General features: G+C 42.2%; 1 long non-coding RNA gene across 1 annotated transcript; it reads right to left on the bottom strand.

The window, feature by feature from the left end:
• Window positions 1-9,494: 9,494 nt before the first annotated feature.
• On the bottom strand, window positions 9,495-10,819 carry LOC109403294 (uncharacterized). Its single transcript, XR_002128382.3, has 2 exons — window positions 10,034-10,819; window positions 9,495-9,969 (listed from the first exon to the last, which is right to left on the bottom strand). It is a non-coding gene; the product is annotated as an uncharacterized LOC109403294 (long non-coding RNA).
• Between the last annotated feature and the right edge of the window lie 684 nt (window positions 10,820-11,503).

Here is an 11,503-nt window from a genome sequence, read left to right as displayed (position 1 = left end):
TCGTTGTTGTATCTGGCGTCACACAGCCGACCGGACATAGCTGTCAGTGTTGGCATACTGAGCCGGAAGTTAAGTTGCCCTACGGAACTGGATTGGAAGGAGGCTAAGCGTATTCTGCGTTACTTAATTTTCACAAGGCACTATAAATTGAAGCTTGGAGGAACTGCTGAATGGAAGCTTGTGGGTTATAGTGACGCTGATTGGGCGGGCGATGCAAATGACCGGAAGTCATGCAGCGGATTCTTGTTTGGCTTAGGAGGAGCAACTGTAAGCTGGACGAGTAGGAAGCAAACCTGTGTCACTATGTCTACCATGGAGGCAGAATATGTGGCCCTATCAGAGGCTGCTCAGGAAGCTGTATGGCTACGAGGTTTGCTCAAGGAGTTGAACGAAGAGCAGACAAAACCGACAGTAATTTTCGAGGATAACCGCAGTTGCCTGGACTTTGCTGTATTGGATCAACAGAGGAAGAGATCAAAGCACGTAGATACGCGTTACCATTACACCAGGGAATTGGTTACGCAGAAGCAGATCGAGTTACGCTATTGTCCTACAGACGAAATGTTAGCGGACGTTTTGACCAAGCCTTTAGGATCGACCAAGGTCAGAAAGTTTGCTACAGAAATGGGTTTAACCGAAGATGGACTCCAGGGATGAGTTCGCGAGGAGGAGTGTTGGGAGTTCAACCCTGACGACATTCATCGTGCGCGAACGCACCCCTTTCACTGTGTGTAGAATCGTCATCGACGCGGCGACTGCGTGGAGAGCCAGCGCACCGCTGCGCAGCAGAGAGAAAAGTTTTCAATCGACCGACACAACTGTACAAGTGTTCCGCGAATAAAGACGTAGTTAAAAGTACTCCGTGTTCGTGTTCCTTTATTTCGCATGGTGTTCCCTTTTCGCTATTATTCCCGTCGTTTGCGCCTCTGCCGTGATTCCGCCGAACAGAGGTGACGTATAACTGATCTAGTTTTTGAAACAAATTCTGTCTTGAAACTTTGAAGGTGAGTAAGCGATTCTTGCGTTTAACCAAAATAGCCAAGCCAGGTTCACCAAGTTCTCCCAGATTGCGAGGTGACGCATTACTGGTCCAGTTTTTGAAACAAATTCTGTCTTGAAACTTTGAAGGTGTGTAAGCGATTCTTGCGTTTAACCAAAATAGCTAAGCCAGGTTCACCAAGTTCTCCCAGGTTGCGAGGTGACGCATTACTGGTCCAGTTTTTGAAACAAATTCTGTCTTAAAACTTTGAAAAGGCGTATAAGCGATTCTTGCATTTAACCAAAATAGCCAAGCCAGGTTCACCAAGTTCTCCTAGGCTGCGAGGTGACGCGTTACTGGTCCAGTTTTTGAAACATATTCTTTCTTAAAACTTTGTAAAGGTGTATAAGCGATTCTTGCGTTTAACCAAAAAAGTCAAGCCAGGTTCACCAAGTTCTCCTAGGCTGCGAGGTGACGTATAACTGATCTAGTTTTTGAAACAAATTCTGTCTTGAAACTTTGAAGGTGAGTAAGCGATTCTTGCGTTTAACCAAAATAGCCAAGCCAGGTTCACCAAGTTCTCCTAGATTGCGAGGTGACGCGTTACTGATCTAGTTTTTGAAACAAATTCTGTCTTAAAACTTTGAAAAGGCGTATAAGCGATTCTTGCATTTAACCAAAATAGCCAAGCCAGGTTCACCAAGTTCTCCCAGGTTGCGAGGTGACGCATTACTTGCTCAGATATTGAACCATATTCTATCATTAAATTATGAAAAATGTTGTATAAGCGATTCTTGCGTTTAACCAAAAAAGTCAAGCCAGGTTCACCAAATTCTCCTAGGCTGCGAGGTGACGCGTTACTGGTCCAGTTTTTGAAACATATTCTTTCTTAAAACTTTGAAAAGGTGTATAAGCGATTCTTGCGTTTAACCAAGAAAGTCAAGCCAGGTTCACCAAGTTCTCCTAGGCTGCGAGGTGACGCATTACTGGTCCAGTTTTTGAAACATATTCTTTCTTAAAACTTTGAAAAGGTGTATAAGCGATTCTTGCGTTTAACCAAAAAAGTCAAGCCAGGTTCACCAAGTTCTCCTAGGCTGCGAGGTGACGCGTTACTGATCTAGTTTTTGAAACAAATTCTGTCTTAAAACTTTGAAGGTGAGTAAGCGATTCTTGCGTTTAACCAAAATAGCCAAGCCAGGTTCACCAAGTTCTCCCAGATTGCGAGGTGACGCATTACTGGTCCAGTTTTTGAAACAAATTCTGTCTTGAAACTTTGAAGGTGTGTAAGCGATTCTTGCGTTTAACCAAAATAGCCAAGCCAGGTTCACCAAGTTCTCCTAGGCTGCGAGGTGACGCATTACTGGTCCAGTTTTTGAAACAAATTCTGTCTTAAAACTTTGAAAAGGCCTATAAGCGATTCTTGCATTTAACCAAAATAGCCACGCCAGGTTCACCAAGTTCTCCCAGGTTGCGAGGTGACGCATTACTTGCTCAGATATTGAACCATATTCTATCATTAAATTATGAAAAATGTTGTATAAGCGATTCTTGCGTTTAACCAAAAAAGTCAAGCCAGGTTCACCAAGTTCTCCTAGGCTGCGAGGTGACGTATAACTGATCTAGTTTTTGAAACAAATTCTGTCTTGAAACTTTGAAGGTGAGTAAGCGATTCTTGCGTTTAACCAAAATAGCCAAGCCAGGTTCACCAAGTTCTCCCAGATTGCGAGGTGACGCATTACTGGTCCAGTTTTTGAAACAAATTCTGTCTTGAAACTTTGAAGGTGTGTAAGCGATTTTTGCGTTTAACCAAAATAGCTAAGCCAGGTTCACCAAGTTCTCCCAGGTTGCGAGGTGACGCATTACTGGTTCAGTTTTTGAAACAAATTCTGTCTTAAAACTTTGAAAAGGCGTATAAGCGATTCTTGCATTTAACCAAAATAGCCAAGCCAGGTTCACCAAGTTCTCCCAGGTTGCGAGGTGACGCATTACTGGTCCAGTTTTTGAAACAAATTCTGTCTTGAAACTTTGAAGGTGTGTAAGCGATTTTTGCGTTTAACCAAAATAGCTAAGCCAGGTTCACCAAGTTCTCCCAGGTTGCGAGGTGACGCATTACTGGTTCAGTTTTTGAAACAAATTCTGTCTTAAAACTTTGAAAAGGCGTATAAGCGATTCTTGCATTTAACCAAAATAGCCAAGCCAGGTTCACCAAGTTCTCCCAGGTTGCGAGGTGACGCATTACTTGCTCAGATATTGAACCATATTCTATCATTAAATTATGAAAAATGTTGTATAAGCGATTCTTGCGTTTAACCAAAATAGCCAAGCCAGGTTCACCAAGTTCTCCCAGATTGCGAGGTGACGCATTACTGGTCCAGTTTTTGAAACAAATTCTGTCTTGAAACTTTGAAGGTGTGTAAGCGATTCTTGCGTTTAACCAAAATAGCTAAGCCAGGTTCACCAAGTTCTCCCAGGTTGCGAGGTGACGCATTACTGGTCCAGTTTTTGAAACAAATTCTGTCTTAAAACTTTGAAAAGGCGTATAAGCGATTCTTGCATTTAACCAAAATAGCCAAGCCAGGTTCACCAAGTTCTCCTAGGCTGCGAGGTGACGCGTTACTGGTCCAGTTTTTGAAACATATTCTTTCTTAAAACTTTGTAAAGGTGTATAAGCGATTCTTGCGTTTAACCAAAAAAGTCAAGCCAGGTTCACCAAGTTCTCCTAGGCTGCGAGGTGACGTATAACTGATCTAGTTTTTGAAACAAATTCTGTCTTGAAACTTTGAAGGTGAGTAAGCGATTCTTGCGTTTAACCAAAATAGCCAAGCCAGGTTCACCAAGTTCTCCCAGATTGCGAGGTGACGCGTTACTGATCTAGTTTTTGAAACAAATTCTGTCTTAAAACTTTGAAGGTGAGTAAGCGATTCTTGCGTTTAACCAAAATAGTCAAGCCAGGTTCACCAAGTTCTCCCAGGCTGCGAGGTGACGCATTACTGGTCCAGTTTTTCACGTTTATTCTGCGCGGCGTGTGACACGATACGACAATTCTCACCTCGTCGTCACACGACTCTTGTCACTCGATTCTGGTTGTCGTGTCGCGTGAGGTGAGAGCTTCATTTCTGATGCGACAAAGGGGATGAACCACAACAAGCGTGTAGTTCATGCGAAGAACTGTCAGGCCGACTGTGTTTCGGGTGAAAGCTTAGATTTTGACGAATTCAATGAAAACAAGAAAAACAGTTTTGTTTTATTACCGTTTATTTCGAAGATTTTCAGCTGAAATGTATGGAAAACTATCAAATAATTTCAAATAACTCTTAATTAGGTGCGTACGGCCGTTTCATAAAAGTGTATTATAATTTTCATAACCATTTCAACAACTCAACCGGTTACGACACTTCGCCCTTATTCAGTTTTCGAATGTGGTCTTGTTTTTATGTTTTGATTTGTTGAAAACGATTTCAATTTTGAAAAGTTTGCAAGATTTTTAGTTTAGATTGCACAAAATAACATCAGATCATGAAAACGGATCTAAATAAGCTAAGGTGAGTCGTAAATTGTACGCAATTTGATGATTATTATTTACCTACATTAGATTTCTGTGAAATTTAATTCTCAGATGGAAGTGGCCACCATGGAAAAGGAAGAGTTTTCAACGAGTCGGCAGTCAGTTGTGTTGCGGAGGAATTTGCAGTTAAATACATAATAGGAGAACACATCGGAATGTTATAATATAGCCCCCGGGAAATGACGATTCGGAGCTGGCATGCACGTTTATCGTGAGCACCACATACACGACAAGCAGGAGGACTTCAAGGCAACACTCCCGGGAGGATTTGCAGTCGGATTTCTGCTCCACAACTAGTTCTGTACTTGATGACTAGGAGATCGTTTGGAGGTACCAGACCCAAATATGGGCTCTCAAATGTTCCTGCATGTCGTGCATGCATTGTATTTAATACGCAATGCAAGAACGGCCGCACTGAAGAAGGATAAATGATTCATCTTTAACATATTACAAAACATCGCATGAGTGGATACTGTAATTAATGAAAATAAATTCACAAAATCGTTTTAAAATATATATATATATATTTGGTGTTCATGAAAGGATACTTTTTGCCAATGTTCAGGCACACCAATTATTATTAGGCTGCTTTGAACCAGCGTTCTGCTCAATTCATCCGGGTTGCTTCGTCGTCTTACAGATATGTAGCTTCAAATCGATTATAATGAATTCATAAAACCATCCAATACTATTTTCACTGGGATTTATACAAAAAGCAGAAATTACTCCAGGAGTTCCTCGAAAATTCCTCTAGGAGTTCCTCTGGAATTCCTCCAGTAGTTCCTCGGGAATTCCTCCAGGAGTTCCTCGGGAATTCCTCCAGGAGTTCCTCGGGAATTCCTCCAGGAGTTCCTCGGGAATTCCTCCAGGAGTTCCTCGGGAATTCCTCCAGGAGTTCCTCGGGAATTCCTCCAGGAGTTCCTCGGGAATTCCTCCAGGAGTTCCTCGGGAATTCCTCCAGGAGTTCCTCGGGAATTCCTCCAGGAGTTCCTCGAGCATTCCTCCAGGATTTCCTCGGGAATTCCTCCAGGAGTTCCTCGGGAATTCCTCCAGGAGTTCCTCGGGAATTCCTCCAGGAGTTCCTCGGGAATTCCTCCAGGAGTTCCTCGGGAATTCCTCCAGGAGTTCCTCGGGAATTCCTCCAGGAGTTCCTCGGGAATTCCTCCAGGAGTTCCTCGGGAATTCCTCCAGGAGTTCCTCGGGAATTCCTCCAGGAGTTCCTCGGGAATCCCTCCAGGAGTTCCTCGGGAATTCCTCCAGGAGTTCCTCGGGAATTCCTCCAGGAGTTCCTCGGGAATTCCTCCAGGAGTTCCTCGGGAATTTCTCCAGGAGTTCCTCGGGAATTCCTCCAGGAGTTCCTCGGGAATTCCTCCAGGAGTTCCTCGGGAATTCCTCCTGGGGTTCCTTGGGAATTCGTCCATGAGTTCCTTGGGAATTTCTTCAGGAGTTTCTTGGGAATTCCTCTAAGAGTTCCTCGGGAATTCCTCCAGGGGTTCCTTGGGAATTCGTCCATGAGTTCCTTGGGAATTTCTCCAGGAGTTTCTTGGGAATTCCTCTAAGAGTTCCTTGAAAATTCCTCCAGGAGTTCCTTGGGAATTCCTTCAGGAGTTCCTCGGGAATTTTTTCAGGAGTTCCTCGGGATTTCCTCCAGAAGGTTATTGAAAATTTCTCCAAGGGTTCCTTAGAAATTCCTTCAGGAGTTCCCTAGAAATTCTTTTAAGAGGTCCTTAGAAATTCCGCCAGGAGTTTCTTGAAAATTCCTTCAGGAATTCCTCGGAAATTGCTCCTAGAGTTCCTCGGAAATTCTTCCAGAAGTTCCTCGGGAATTCCGGAAGAACTCCTGGAGAAATTCTCGAGGAACTCCTGAAGGAATTTTCAAGAAATTCCTGGCGGATTTTCTAAGGACCTCATACAAGAATTTCTAGGATACTCCTGGAAGAATTTCTAAGGAACCCTTGGAGAAATTTCCAAGGAACTCCTGGATGAATTTCCAATAATCTTCTGGAGGAAATCCCGAGGAACTCTTGAAAAAATTCCCGAGGAACTCCTGAAGGAATTCCCAAGGAACTCCTGGAGGAATTTTCAAGAAACTCTTATAGGAATTCCCAAGAAACTTCTGGAGAAATTCCCAAGGAACTCATGGACGAATTCCCAAGGAACCCCTGGAGGAATTCCCGAGGAACTCTTGGAGGAATTTCCGAGGTACTACTGGAGGAATTCCCGAGGAACTCCTATAGGAATTCCCGAGAACCTTCTGGAGGAACTCCTGGAGGAATTCCCGATGAACTCCTGGAGGAATTCCCGAGGAACTCCTGCAGAAATATCCGGTAAAATCCTAGAGGAATTTCCTGGAAACTCTTGGATGAATTCCCGAGCAACCTCTGGAAAAAAATGCCGAGGAACTGTTAGAGAAATTCTCGAGGAAGTCCTGGAGGAATTCCAAAGGAACTCCTTAAAAAATGCCGATGGGTTACTGGAGAAATTCCCGACGAACTCCTGGAGGAACTTTTGCTGAAATTCCCGTGGAGCTTCTGGAGGTACTCCCGAGAAATTCCTGGAGGATCAACTGCCGGAAAAATATCCGAGGAATTTCTGCATGTTTTTCTGAGTCACTGCTAAGGGAATTAGTACGAACCACCTTCCGTTCCCGTTCCGTTTCGGTCGGCATTGCGTTCGGACCTTAACAAATGTTTTCCAGAGGTGCCCCCTGGGGACAATTCAAATGTGACGTCCATCATTTTTCAGGATTTTTTAGACCTGGATTATTAGTTTCAATCAAGATCTTGGTAATATTTTAGATTATCTATGTTCTCTAAAAAAATGGGTTCAAGTTGTTGTTTGAAGCATTTTCCGCACACACCAAGATCAGCTGTTAAACGAGTCTGGACGTAGCCCAGCAGAAGCTCTTGGAGAAAAATCCCATGAATATTTTTGAAGAATTCCCGAAAAGAATTTTCTTCTTGACAAAAAAAAAATCTCAAATGGTCGTTGCCAGCTCGGTTGCCAGAAGGTTGACTTTGCCAACATAAACCATTAACCCTGCTAAGATGTTAGTGCACGTTCAGCGAGCCTGTCTGGACCATATTGACCCGAACATCCTACTAGGGTTTAGACTCAACTTGCCAAGAATATGGGAAATGAGGATGACCTTATTCACGTATTTATAAAAATTTAAATATATATAAAAGTCGATGTTCTTCAAAAGAGAAACAGCCATAGAGAAAAATATCTTGTGACTTAGCCAGATACTATTGTAGCTTCAACAAGGTAGACAAAACTTGTTGAAACGACAAATTATACAGAATGGCTTTTATCCCCTCCGCAGGCACTGAGTGTTATCGCTACCATCTCAGTATAAATATATTTCTGCTAGGCTCCTTCTGGCACAAAGCTTCTTCTGATATCGAGAATCTTCTGCCATGCAGCTCCTATTTCCATCGATCAGCACGCAAACCCGATCCCGAATGCCATCCGTTTGCTCCTTGGAACGATCCCCAACATCTCCGAGGTTTGGTTGCATCCTGCGATCCTGTTGGCGAAATCCAAACATCCGTTCGGAGACTGCTCGGCGTAGAACGGATTTGCTCTTCCCGGCAATTTTCTCGAGGCGAAGACAGACTGATGGTTGGAAGAGACAGATAGGAGTTCGCACCTCCGTTGGCGAGTTCACTTCCAGTGTTCCGGCGTTTTCCATTCGTTTATGCTTATAAAGTTCCACATTTTGTGCTGCAGACGATGATCGCTCCTCGCCTTACGTTCCTCTGCGAGTTGATCCCAAACGATGATCAGCACAGGCTCCTGGGCAACTTCACGATTTTCCTTCCCTTCGCGATGGTGGGATGATTATGCGCTGTTTTCACCTGCTGCCCACTGGATCACCAGCAGTTGGTTAGCCGATGCACCGTTCCATCTGAAAAATATATGAAATATCAAAAGAAATAACAAGATTAAGCCAAATTTATAAAAATACTTACCGATTATGTCCGTTTATTTATGTTTTACTAGTTTTGTTTGAGCTGTCGACACCTCCCGAGGTTACGACAAATCTCACATTCAAACGTCACTTGAATGCGACATAGACGAGTGCACCGCCCGCTGAAAGTTCACTCGGGCCGCGAGTTTTGACACCACAGCGGGGTCGACTCTCAACAACTTCTACCCAGCTGAAAATTTGTTTAATTTATTGCATCTAGTTTTCGCGATGAAGTTGCAAAATATGGGCTAGTGCATTAACACTATGCATATGCATAACTTTAAATGTAAATTCATGTAAGAAATCGAAGAAAAAAATTATCACAAATTTTGGTGATGCATCTCTGAGTAGAAGTTGTTGAGAGTCGACCCCGCTGTGCTGTCAAAAATTTTCAGGCTCAGTGAACTCAATGTTCATCGGTGCACTCGTCTATTTGTCGATCTGAAACGGCTGTGGGAATGCGGTGAGAGTTCATCGGTGTTCACCCACACCGACTCTTGTCACCGCATCCGCCTACGGGAATCGGGTGACACATGCGACACGACTTTTGTCACGTCGCACGCCGAGCAGAATAAGCACGTTTGAAACATTCTTTCTTAAAACTTTGAAAAGGTGTGTAAGCGATTCTTGCATTTAACCAAAATAGCCAAGCCAGGTTCACCAAGTTCTCCCAGGCTGCGAGGTGACGCATTTATTATTTCAAAAGTAATTCTTTTTTGCGCTTAATCATAAATTGTTTCACTAATTAGATTCACTTAGACCTCCCAAGTTGCGAAGTTATGCAAAAACATTTGATTTTGGATTTGATCTGATCTTTCAAAAAATTTCTGTAGTTGTTTCAGAAGCTAATTTCTGTTCTTAATATGATTGCCGCCTGTAAACTGGTTTCCCGAGACGAGAGGATTCGATGACAAGCAAAAATTGTACAATGAAAGTTGGAGAAATGTGATATGGATTTGCATTACAGCGGAGTTGGAATTGTATATTTACAATAACTTTTATATTGATTTTATTCATTTTTCAACAAGAATCGTTTTATTTTCTGCTCACTTGCTTTCAATAGCAGTCGGACTACCAGCAGTCGTCGATGAATGAACCGGTTCGTAGATGTCCAAAATGTGAAGGGGCAATGGTTCAGCGTACCACGTACAGTTCTATTATACACTGTCGGTGTGATTGGAACACGTCCGTCATGCCACAGATTGTACCGGTAAGCCCTATCCAGGTAATATGTCAAGCTTATCCACAGCCAGAGATTGAAGCAACGTCGGTGGAAACACCAGCATCAGTTCCGGATCTTAAAGTTCTTCACTACCACTTTGCTCGTTCCTTTGAACTTGGGCCGCTCCTGGGTCAACGTTCCTGGTACTTGTAAGATGGTTGAACGGTTCTATCGTTTCGATTCCAGTCAGTTTAGACTGTTTGGATTCTCGGAGGCACTTGTTAATCGATCTAAAAGTCATGTTGAAAATTAGTGTTGTTTGGCCATGAATAATGACGGCATCACAAGATTTACCTGCTTTCCACCTTCAGGACACCAATGGCAAAGTATTTGCATATTTCCGCATCGCGCGTTCTTCCATAAAACATGTTTTTATGCTTTTTATCACCCGCGGAACTCTACCAAAATGCTTGCGTTTCAGTTTGTTCACGATTCTTGTGTTTACAGTACGTTGTTCGGCTGCCCGCTGCCCACACAAATGAGCTGTCATTTTTTTCCATCGGCAGCTTTACCGTACTGCACCATTTTCGGAACAAAATAAAATATTTAATCATTTGAAAAGCTCATTTTTAACAAAAATAATTACATGTGGTGTGTTTTATAAAAAAATACAATAGATATTGGAAACAATGCACTAAAAGGTCTTTAAAATTTCCATTTAAAATTCAATAAGTAACAAAAATTCATTAAAATACTATCGTCCCTAGTTTAGTGCAATCACTGTAGACTTGTATACACTATCGTGTCGCCATCTGTTGGAATTTAATGGAACATGTCGTAGTTTCCATTAGTTTCCGATAGAGTTATGGTATGCTTGAAGCGCCTCTCGCGGTGAAATGTGTCGGAAACCGATGCAGGTAGTTCATTGACACAGACCCTTTCACCGTGTAAAGTCAGATAGGAACATTTTTTGGAGCACGACATTATAAAGTCCCTCACGGACAACCTCGGGTTGCTCGGTGAGGGCATGACAATAAAGACCCTCACGAACAACCTCGGGTTGGTCGGTGAGGGCATGACAGAATAAAGTCCCTCACGGACAACCTCGGGTTGGTCGGTGAGGGCACGATAACATAAAGACATTAGGCCATATGAATAAAGCTGAGTAAATACTCTTTACTCAGACCTCTGTGAAGTTTCACAGAGATTTGTTCCACGGTTTCACATAGATTTAGTAAAGAGTTTTTACTCAACTTTATTCATACGGCCTATTTATGGTCAATATTTGGCCATTTGATTTCATATTAGCATTATAAAAAACCCTGATAAAAAATATCATAAAAATACGATGAATTTTATTGTTACAACCAAGGTTGGTTCACGAGTTTCCGCAGAAATTCCTTTCGAAAATCCTCATGGGATTCTTTAAAGAATTAAAGAGAAAATTCCTTCAGGGATTGCAACGTAAGTTATGTTTGTATTTCTTAATATACTTTTTTCAATATGTTTAAAGAAATTCCTCCAAATTTTTTTTCAGGAGTTTTTCTATAGCATTTCTCCGAAAATTTATCAATGAATTTCTCCAGGGGTTTCGCCAAGATTTTCTTGTCACGTATCTTGAAAAGATGCAATTCCAGGAGATATTTTCCTTTAACAAACATTCAGAGATTCTATTAGAAATTCAGAAACTTCCAGTTTGTATGAAGAACTTGCATAATTTAAAATACACAGAAATAGAAAGATTATCAAAAAATAAACTTCATGAACCATTCCAGAAATTATTGCTTAAATTTCTACCTAAAGGATTTCTCCATTTGTTTATGG

The sequence above is a fragment of the Aedes albopictus genome, chromosome 1, assembly GCF_035046485.1.
Source record: "Aedes albopictus strain Foshan chromosome 1, AalbF5, whole genome shotgun sequence".
In the NCBI taxonomy this organism is placed as follows: Eukaryota; Metazoa; Arthropoda; class Insecta; order Diptera; family Culicidae; genus Aedes; species Aedes albopictus.
This window is presented reverse-complemented; position numbering and strand designations above follow the sequence as displayed.